The sequence below is a fragment of the Lolium perenne genome, chromosome 5 (genome assembly GCF_019359855.2).
Source record: "Lolium perenne isolate Kyuss_39 chromosome 5, Kyuss_2.0, whole genome shotgun sequence".
Lineage (NCBI taxonomy): Eukaryota > Viridiplantae > Streptophyta > Magnoliopsida > Poales > Poaceae > Lolium > Lolium perenne.
In genome coordinates this window covers 10,760,018-10,770,847 of record NC_067248.2, presented here as the reverse complement: position 1 = coordinate 10,770,847, position 10,830 = coordinate 10,760,018, and the positions used below count along the sequence as shown (strand labels likewise).

The 10,830-nt window shown below is 48.3% G+C and overlaps 2 pseudogenes; one reads left to right on the top strand and one right to left on the bottom strand.

Moving 5' to 3' along the window:
* The first annotated feature begins 306 nt into the window (after window positions 1-306).
* LOC127303257 (ent-kaurenoic acid oxidase-like) lies at window positions 307-5,604 on the top strand (annotated as a pseudogene).
* Window positions 5,605-9,388: 3,784 nt separating this feature from the next.
* LOC127303258 (protein NRT1/ PTR FAMILY 2.11-like) lies at window positions 9,389-10,497 on the bottom strand (annotated as a pseudogene).
* Window positions 10,498-10,830: the final 333 nt, after the last annotated feature.

Here is a 10,830-nt window from a genome sequence, read left to right as displayed (position 1 = left end):
CATGGAACTGGAAGACGTACGAAAGTTGGAAGATGATGGCTTATGAGGCAAACACGGCAGGAGTTTCGGGAGCGAGCGGCGCTGAGGGAATATAGATGAGCGAGAGGTGTGACTGGGGCATCGCCTCGTCGAGCAGCCCGAAGTAGTTCTCGTCCGGCTCTAATCCCTCCTTGTCGTTTTTATAGTCGCAACACTCGTTGTCGCTGGCCAATGGCCATGATAAGCCGGCGGCAGCGTGGCCTCCTTTGAGCAGCATGAAGTCGTCCTCTTGCGCAGCTCCGATCCTCTAGCGGCGGCGTCGCAAGGATGCAGGCAAGGAGCGCGTCGTCTACAATCACGTCAAGGTGCAAGCACTGGGAGCAGAACAGCTGGTTCCACAGCTTGTCCTCGTCCGCCTCGGTGCCCACACCAAGTCAAGGTTTTAAATAGCGTGCTATTTCATTTAGCGAGGACCATCTTCAAACGCTATGCATGTTATAGCGCGCTATAACGCGCTATATATAAAATAGCGTTTTTGAAAAAAGACATGCAAATGTTAAGGATTTCGGCAACTAAAATCTTGTCCAGCAGACAAATTGCATAACTAGATCGTTCAAAGTATATTCCGGGACCAAATTAAAGACAACATTTTTTAACACATACTAATATTATGATTTAGAGCCAAGAAGGCAACAACAAAGGTGAAAGCACTCATTCAGAATCAGAATAACTACACATCAATAGTTCAATACATATACGCATCTACAAATCGGGATAAGGAGGAGGTTCTAGTCAACTCTAACCTGGTGGGTGATTTTTCTAAGGCGTCCCCAACATCCGAGCCGAAAGAAGTAGCTGACAGAACTCTGTGGGAGGAAGCAACGGACGCCGACGTCACGCTGGAAGAGGCAGCCGCCGCCGTCGCTTCCATGCGGAACTGATAAACTGGAATTTAGGCTAGGTTTTGCCGTACATATACGGGCTTTAGGTATTTAGCTTTGTTGGGGAAATTGGACTTTTGGGCGGATGGGTTGGCATGCAGTTTTGGACCTTTATTTTTTGCAGCTAAACGTTTTAGCGCCGCTACGTGCTATGTGTTTTAGCGCGATTTTAGCACGATTTAGCGTGTTATTTTGTGTTTAGCACTGTAGCGACCATTTTCTGTCAAATATAGCGTGGAGGGTCCAAATCCGCTATTGCGCGCTAAAACCGGCGAAATTGCGCGCTATTTAAAACCTTGCACCAAGTAGAGGATCTTGCCGACGTTTTCCTTGGTTGGGCTTGGTTAATTTCCTGGCCGGCCAGATTGGATAGGTTCATGTTGATCTGATCCTCGAGGAAAAACCCTCTTACGAAAGTTGATTTGATCGTATATATGGACCTTGTGTACACTGTATACAGAGACAGGATTCTCAGGTTTCGATTGGGCGATGCATCTGGACTCTTTCGATTACTGCACCGATCCGATTTGTACTCCACACGGTGGCCTCCGATATTTTTTCTATCGTACGATACCAGGGCACTCCGCGCTTTGGATCGATGATCGGTTTTCTTTAATATGAGGTCTTGCACGATATCCATGAACCGTGTGTTGTAAATACACACCAGTAATATTAAGCGCGATCTTTTTTTCCTTTCACTGAGCCAATGGGTGACAAGAGATTCACAGTCTCAGGTCTAGCTATAGTCTTTTTTTCGGTCAAACTATGTACCAATGGAGGGAGTACAATGGAAGACCCGGATGTTCCGAGGCTATGCTCTTGCTACTTCAACCGAGATTTGTTTGTGTATATATTCATAATTTATAGATCAATGACTATGAAAAGGGAGCTCAATACACATCCATGGCGAGCTGTTGGCTGACAGCGGCGCTCGGCACGACATGATCAGCTCTGCGCAGCTTCTGAGTCGCCGTGGTGTCGCGAGCCCGTTGCGCGGACTTGGCTCAGCGCCCCGGTTGCCGTAGTGGCCAACAATGGCCTGGGGCGGGCGTCCTTGCCGGTGCCCATGCGCTGCCATGCATGGCAGGGGTGGCCACGCTAAACGCAAGGCTTTCTCCTGCCCTCATGAGGGTGATCCTTCCGCCTCCTTGGAACCTAGTAGATGAAACAGGTAGAGATAAAACATACTTATACTCTGAGAGTAGGCGTTGGTGCGCTGCCGGCTGCGCGACAGCAGTCCCGACGCCCGATCAGGTCGACTCGATCAGCAGAGAGCACTTCGAACAGCTCAACGACGAATGCATTGTCAATGACGCTGGGGGGGCGGGGGGGGGACAAACTGAGCCGCCGACCATCGGGCGCCGCAAGGGTCCCTGCATATGCCTCGGTGCCTCCTTGGTATGGGTCTCCTCTCCATCTTCCTCCGAAGCCTACTTTATATAGGCAGTCAGCTCGGTTGGTAGAGGAAGTCACACACGTCTGCAAATCTGTTGGGATACGGATACGATGGATTCAAACTGCAATCGATCTGGTGGCCCAAGAGCACTCACGTAAAAATAAGTCCCCACAGTTAGCCCATGCATGCAAGCAAATACATGCAAAGCTAAGTTATAAACAGTCACTGGGCTAATTAAACTCCGTCATTGGCCCTTCTAGTAATACACATACGATGCATGTATGGTTTCTCTAAGCTGAATTTGGACAAATTTTGAACTCTGAATTTGCACAAATTATCATCAAACAGCGGCAACGACAACATCATTGCCATATAGCATGTTAATTTGCACATGCAAACTCTCCATAACATGATCATCTTCATACGAGTACGTGCTAGTATATATGCAACGCCCAGAGCCCCGGCTACACTTGCCGCCAAAAGCATGCATAAATAATCCTACCTAGCTAATACGTGCCACACTATGACAGAGGAAAAAAGAAAGATAACTAGCTAACTAGCTTCCGTCGATAGCAGCTTCCATGTCCAGAAAAATAAAAAATAATCCATGAAGATAATCATTTACATGCATGCATGCACCACTGGAGTACTAAATCCACTATGGCTAGCCGAACTGCACAGTCCAGATAAGGCCCATGCTATGCATGATTGGCACAAAAGGCCTTGTTCTACCCAACAGCAGAAAAGAGCACATGGGTAGCCAGAAAACAACCATGCATGCCATCTTTTAGTCCCACCTCGCTTAGATAAGGTTGTTTGGAGCAACTTATAAGGGAAGTTGGTGTACACATATAAAATACTAGAAACACTAGGGCTGCACTACACACATAGCGCGTGCGCTCGCGTGAATATTCGCGACTTAAGACTTTGGACGCTTGGCGACGGCGCGGATAGCAAACATAATCTATTTTTTTTTTTTGCTAATATTAGTTGGGAGAGATGCATATATAAATGCAATGCCGATATTTAACTATTTTATTATGGTTTTATGTATAATCACTAGTATTACACACCTGGCCATAATGATGAAATACATAGTTTCTTGGATGAGTGTATGTGAGTGTCTATGTTTCACTAGTATTTTATTATGGTTTTATGTATAATCACTAGTATTACACACCTAGCCATAATGATGAAATACATAGTTTCTTGGATGAGTGTATGTGCGCGCCACGTAGAGGGCCTTTTGTCGTGGGTGGTAATACCGCCCGCGACAAAAGGGCCTATCCCCTACGCGCCCCGCGCCTGCCACGTGGTGGACTATATGTCGCGGGTGGTAAGCGACCCACGACAAAAGGGGGACCTTTTATCGCGCCTCTTTTGTCGCGGCTGGCCACTCGCGACAAAAGGCCCTTACCACCCTGAACAAATGCCCTGTTTTCCACTAGTGGGAGGTTCCTGGTTTTTCTGACGTACAAAGCGGAAGGGCGAGCTACGGTTAATTCACTGATCTCCTCTATTGCTACTTTTGCTATGTGCTCCATTCAGCTACGGGGCACATGGGCGTGCCTTTCCTCGGCGAGACGCTCTCACTGCTATGGTATTTCAAGCACGCGCGCCGCCCCGACGAGTTCATCGGCGCCAAGAAGAACGCGTACGGGAAGGCGGCGGGGATGTACCGGACGCACCTGTTCGGCTCCCCCACCATCATCGCCTGCACGCCGGCGGCCAACAAATTCGTGCTTCAGTCCCCCGAGAACTTCGGAGTTCATTGGCCCGAGCCGGAGCTCGTCGGCCACACCTCCGTTGTCAACGTCGAAGGCGCCACCCACACCAGGCTCCGTGGGTTCATCCTCGCCACCATCAATAGCCCCAGGTCGCTCCGGACCATCGCCGCGGTTGTGCAGCCGCGGGTTGTGGCTGCACTTGCCTTCTGGTCCGACAAAGGCACCATCGTCGCCGCCACCGAGATCAAGAAAGTAAGAACAAGTTACCATTTATAGGTAGTCAAATATATTTTATCCCGATTTATCTAGAGAAACAATTGTTCACGTATGCATGCAGGTGACGTTCGCGAACATCTGCATGATGTTCATAAGCATGGAACCATCACCCCTAACGGAGAAGATCGACGAGTGGTTCGGAAACTTGGTTGCTGGCCTTAGGTCATTTCCCTTGGATTTTCCAGGCACAGCGTTCTATCACGCTCGCAAGTGCCGTCGGAAGCTCAACGCGGTGTTCCGTGAGGAACTGCATGCTAGGAGGAAGAAAACCATGGTAACCAAGGCCGAGGATGACGATGTGATGGGTGGGTTCATGCGGATGGAGGACGAGCAGGGGAAGAAGCTAAGCGATGACGAGGTGGTGGACAATATTGTTTCTCTCGTCGTCGCCGGCTACGAGTCCACCGCCAGCGCCATCACATGGGCCACCTACCACCTAGCAAAATCCCGACACTCTCGCCAAGCTACGTGTAAGCCAGCAATATAACTCCAATCAGATAAGCATATGGTAATAGAAAGGGATCATATCTAACTAATCTCTCGTGATTTGCAGGAGGAGAATTTGGCGATGAGCGAAAGCAAAGGTGGCTTGTCTTTCATCACACATGACGACATCCCGAAGATGAAGTACACAGCGAAAGTGGTAGAGGAGACAATCCGGATGGCCAACATCGCGCCGATGGCGCATCGTGTCGCGAAGAGGGACGTGGAGTACAACGGGTACACCATACCAAAGGGATGGCCAGTTCTGGTGTGGGTGAGGTCGTTGCACACCGACCCCAACAACTTCCAAGATCCCCTCACCTTCAACCACGACAGATGGGACGTAAGTAGAATAAGTATTGTTTCCCAAAATATGTGCGTGTAATCTTACATGTTCATCATGAATGAATCAGCTAATGATGACAACCATACGGAATTGTTAATTGACGCCTGAATGATGCAGGGAGCCGGCCAAGCCAGGCACGTACCAGGTGTTCGGAGGAGGCTATAGGGTTTGTGCAGGCAACATGCTCGCGAGGCTGCAACTCACCATCATGCTTCATCACCTCTCCATCGGCTATGAGTAAGTACGGGCTAGCCAACACTAATTTAGATACCCAATTGCATTCAATATGCATATGACATAAATTGTATTTGTTGATATTATGTTATGTGGTTGAGAGTTTGCCCTCCATTATTTCAGATGGGAGTTGCTAAATCCTGATGCAGAGATTAGTTACCTTCCCCACCGAAGCCAGTGGATGGCGTGGCCATGACCTTCCATAAGCTTGCGGAAAAATGATCCAAAGCTACATTTGCTAGTGTTGAGAAGCATATTTGTGCTTAATTATCACCACCAATATAGCTACATATATATATGCATGTTTTAATTTGGCATTATTGCATGATAATATCAGATCTGCAACTAGCCTAATATTTTCTCTATATGTAATACGATAAGAGTATGGTTTGTTGTCCATGGAATGAACACATCAACATGCTAGCTTATCTAAGAAGATGGCTATCTACATAGCTAGATTCTAACAATAATCACTATAAAAAAACCGAAGTTTGCAAATATTTGTTTGATTTCTCTCTAATTGCGGCATGTGGTGGGCATACTTGACAAGTATCCCAATAGTAAGTTTTGGTGGGATTTTTCCACCGATGCATGGTCACAGAATGTTATTCGTGTATTTATTTCGAGATTCTGAACTTCAAAATGAAATATCTTTAGAATATTATGTGTGCGCTTAACATAAAAACAACATATCACAAAAAAGGAAAAGTGTGCGGGTATTAGAAAATCAGGAAACACAGTCTATGTGAGGGGTGCAACACCTCATGTGCTCGATTCCGTCTTCCCGGAAGTGTTTTGCAATAGATACCCATACCATGAACAGTTAAAATATGTATTACCTAAATGGACTGTGTTGGGCTGTAAGGTCCATGAGGCTTTGCAGGCCCACTTTGTTTGTCAGCCAGTAACAACAACAACAAAAAGGACCAACAACATTTTTTTCTATGCTCTCAAGATAATATGTACTGTACAATATTTGTGCAATAGAATAAGACAATGCCGCCTGAGTCCAAACTGTACTAATTGGGGGTGATGTACACACAACATATAATCGCACTTACCATCATTTATTTTTTGGTGGAAATGTAACAAGACCGGAACTTGGCAAAGTCTTTACGGAGTGTGACACTCGACAAAAAAATCCCCACATGGAAAAATTTACCAAGGTACTCAGCAAAGAAAATGCAATTGGCAAAATCCCATAAATCAGAATTCAAAAAAAGAAATTTCCACCACTTTGTTGCTTTCAGCATATTTTCTAAGGCCCCCTTCTTTTCTAGATGTCCGCTGCTGCACTATGTTGTGTCTTACATAGACAAGAGGCATATACGAGAATCAACCTGGGGTTGGGTAGTTAGGAGGGTGGTTGTACCCCAGTCCACTGAGTTCAAACCCCAGGTTTGATATCTGTGTGTCTTATAAAGGAGGAATATTCATTCAGTGGGAGGCGACGTTCCCGTCGACAATGAGGCGCCTGTGGTGACTTCGTCAATTTTAGGATCCAATCCGCCGGCTCAGTCTTCCGGAGGTGCTCATAGGAGTAGGGTGTGCGTGTGTTCGTTCCTAGGGATGAGTGTATGCGTGTGTATGTGAGTGTCTATGTTTGTAATGTGTTTCTCAAAAAAGAGGCATATACACGGTCTTCACCAACTTTTAGTTAAGGTGACAGTAAAAGGCTTCCTTCACACTTGCTTCCAGAGATTATAACTGAATCTCCTATTTGAAGTCGTCTAATAGTGAGGAATATAGGTAACATACATGGCAAAGGAAAGCACTCGGTGAAATCTCAAAAGTACACAAGGCCAAAACTAACACTCGGCAAACAAAGTAAATTACACTTGGGAAAAAAATTGTGTCGAAAAATCCACGGGGACATGCGGCTTCCACTAGTACATAATAGCTTATTGGCGGTGTACCGTACCCCCTTTGCTAGCAGACATCGGTATGTCACCAGTATCCCACCTCTGGTGGCAAACCCGCCTCCGGTATCCCACAATGTTGTAATATATCCTTCTATTCAGTTTTAATCTTTTGTTGATTTTACTCGGTGTTGTGAATCGGTTGCAAAAAAATGCTACTGAGCTGAGCTCTTTTCATCTTTTGTAAGTGACAACTAAAGGAAGTTATTGGTGGGGTACGGGTTTGGACGAAATAAGATGATGCATGCAACAAAACAGAAACGTAAAGGAATAAGTTAGATACCCCATGACATCTCGAAAACACATGATTCAAGGTAATCTGGAGCTTTTCATAGTTTCTGTTTCACAAAAGATAGAACTAACAACTCCGAAAATGTAGCAACACAAACAATAGCTATAGTCCTCCAAAAACTTCAATATTCATCTAAAAATTGCTTGGACTCTATCACTACTCATTCAAAAAACGCAAGGTAAACATTCTTCAAAAAATGCACCCAGGGGGAGGGAAGAGTTCAAGGCTTGGACTCTCCCCAGTTGACTCGGTTTGGACTCCAATGTCCCCCCTACGTCGGTTTAGGGGGAGGAGTCCATCCGGACACCGTCTCAACCCCACTAAGTTGGTTCGGGGAGGGGGGCAGAGCCGTCGGACCTCCTAAATAAAGGGGATGAGAGGGGCCCGCTAAGGCCAAGCTGACCATCCCCTCTCCCGAACCATAGTCATCGCGCTGCCCCTTCCACCGCCGCCCTAGCGCGTTGCCGCCAGCCACCACCACCGTACCACTCCACCTCTTGCTCTCGCCTAGCAGACGTGAACGGAGGACCGACGCGGTGGTCTACTTCCCCTTCTTCACCGAGTGCTGCCCGAGATTACTCCCTCCTAGATATTATCTAATCGGGCTCGCGGAAGCACTGCCGGATCTTCATCGGAACATTCCCACTTCAACAGTGTGCTTGATCACATTTCGACATGGTGTTGCTGATCACGTACATGTAGATAATGTGGAGGTGTTGCGCGTGTAATATTTTATTATAGGAGTGTTCGTGGGATAATACATTTTCTCGTGACTAGAGCACACTAGTTGGGGGATCGACTCATGACTTCATCAACCACGTCATCGACTAATTCCACTAGGTTTATTTACGAGAGTATGATCTGTTACCTCCTCTTGCATATGATCTTGGTTATGTGTAGGTTTTTTTCTATACGTGTTCCCCAATAGGAAGCCCCTTGTGCCACCTCCTCCATCGTTCCTGTCCATGACTGAAGAGGAGGATCACGTGTTTCCTCCTCCAGACTCATCGTACGTCATCAATGATATGTCGCAAAGGTATAGTATACATTTTTCTATTATTTTTAGCACCTTTTTAATGCAATTATGTTTGTTTGATTTTTTTGCATCTATATATGCAGTTTCGATGATGAGTTGTTTGTGCAACACATGAATTTTGCATCACAAGAGTATACCAATCCATTGCAAGAATATGAGACAAACTATGAAGATGACTTTCAAGATGAGGTGGAATGAGTGGATTCGGTGGAGCAATGGGAGGTGTCATGGGTACCTTTATGGGTGCTATGGGCCAAGCCATGTGAGATGGCGCGGTGGCATGGCTGGCGGATTCAGTGGAGAAATGGGAGGAGCCATGGCCGACGGCACTAAAGGTACCACAGCTGACATCACCTGGAGGTTGCATGGGCAGCGGCAGCATAGGTGGCATGAGTGGCGGCAATCTTATGTCCCCACCGACACCATGGAGGAACATGTGCAAGCTCATGAGGTCAACAATAGCAATGATGCATGGACTAGGTCGAAGAACTACGAGTTTGTGGTGAACTATTTCGATGAACTATTTTATGCTTTGAAATCTGCATTTCATATATGATTCTGTTGAACTATGTCGATCGTGAACCATTTTATATGCTATGCAACATGGATTTCAAATTATTTTTATGTGTGTCTGATGATGTTGATAATAGATTCATTTATATTTGTTGTTGATACATTTGTGATGATTATTTTATAGTCAAAATGGGAGCTAGCTGACTACTCGATCTGTTCCGCTTTTGCTTTCGTGTGGAGTATTGATTATTTCCTCAGATCTGCTGACCTTTTTATAATAATCTCGAATCTGTATAGACCACAACAATAGGTGGATTCACCACAACCGATAAGTATATACCACTATGCATGCATGCATATCCATCTCTGAGCCTCGACGGGCAGGCCCTAAACTAAATGACTAAACCGGCGCTGCATTCGCCGCTTTCTTCGGGCTCTCGTCGAGGCCGGCGTCGCCGGCGCCGGAGCCGGTGTGGTCATCATCTGACTTCTTGAACCTGTACCACCGTGCGCACGCCACGAAGTAGACGAGGTTGACCGCTGCGATGACACCGGTGACAAGGTAGAACAGGTCCACCCTGCCCTCGTCCAGGTCCTGCGCCAGCCATCCCGTTGTCCGGTGCAGAATGGTCACCATGAGCCCGCTGGCGTAGCTCGCCAGTGCCCAGCCAAGGAAGTAGAGCGCCCCAGCGACGCTTCGCATGTTCTCGGGGAACTGCCGGTAGTAGAACTCGGTCTGCCCGATGGCGGCGAACGCCTCCGACAGGCCCGCCAGCACCTGCTGCGGCACCAGCCAGAAGCACGACATCATCGGCGATCCCGGACCGATCCGACGGCGGCGGCGCTCCACCGCCGCCGCCACCAGCATGGTGACCACTGAGAGCACCATTCCGATGCCGATCCGCTGGAGCAGTGTGGATGCCACCCTCGCGCTTGGTGATCCGGCGGAGCAGCGGCACGAGTAGACGGTCGTACACCGGGATCCAGAGAGTTAGAGCGAGCATCACGAAGACGACGAAGGAGCCCTGCGGGATCTGGAAGCTGCTGCTGGCGGTGATACGGCGGTCGGTCTGCGCCGCCTGGAGGACGACGTAGGTGCTTAGCTGGGTGACCACCACGAAGTAGACGATCCCCGACGACCACACTGGGATGATCCGCGCTAAGCACTTCACCTCCTCCACCTGCTGCATAGTGCACAGCCGCCACGGGTCCGTCGGCGTCTTCCCGTCGGCGCAGAGCGCGTCCTCCTCAGGGGTAAGCATGGCTGCCTTGTCGAGGCACGTGAACTGGTCGGTGTAGGCCAGCTTGGAGACGACCTTGCTTGCTCCTGTGCGGCGGGTCAAATAGTGTGTTTGCTCCGGTGCCGCCGTAGGTGGCGCTTGCGAACCGCGGCAACGAGGACGGACCTGCGCGGAACCAACCATCCATCCACTGCCTGTGCGAGCATGCCTCGCCACACTGTACGGAAAGGCACCTGTGTTGGGCGTCCAGACTCGATGCAGCATGGGAGCCATCTGCGCCGACCAGCCTCGATGCACCTCGCTCGATCACGATGGGGTCCACATGTCGCTCTCGGTCACGTAAATGAGTTTGCCAGCCTGGCTCCAGCTAGTAGCCAAATTAACCAACCGACGCGCACGCCTTTTCCTGGATTTGAAGCTCACGCACGCGCGCGCGCGCATGTACGT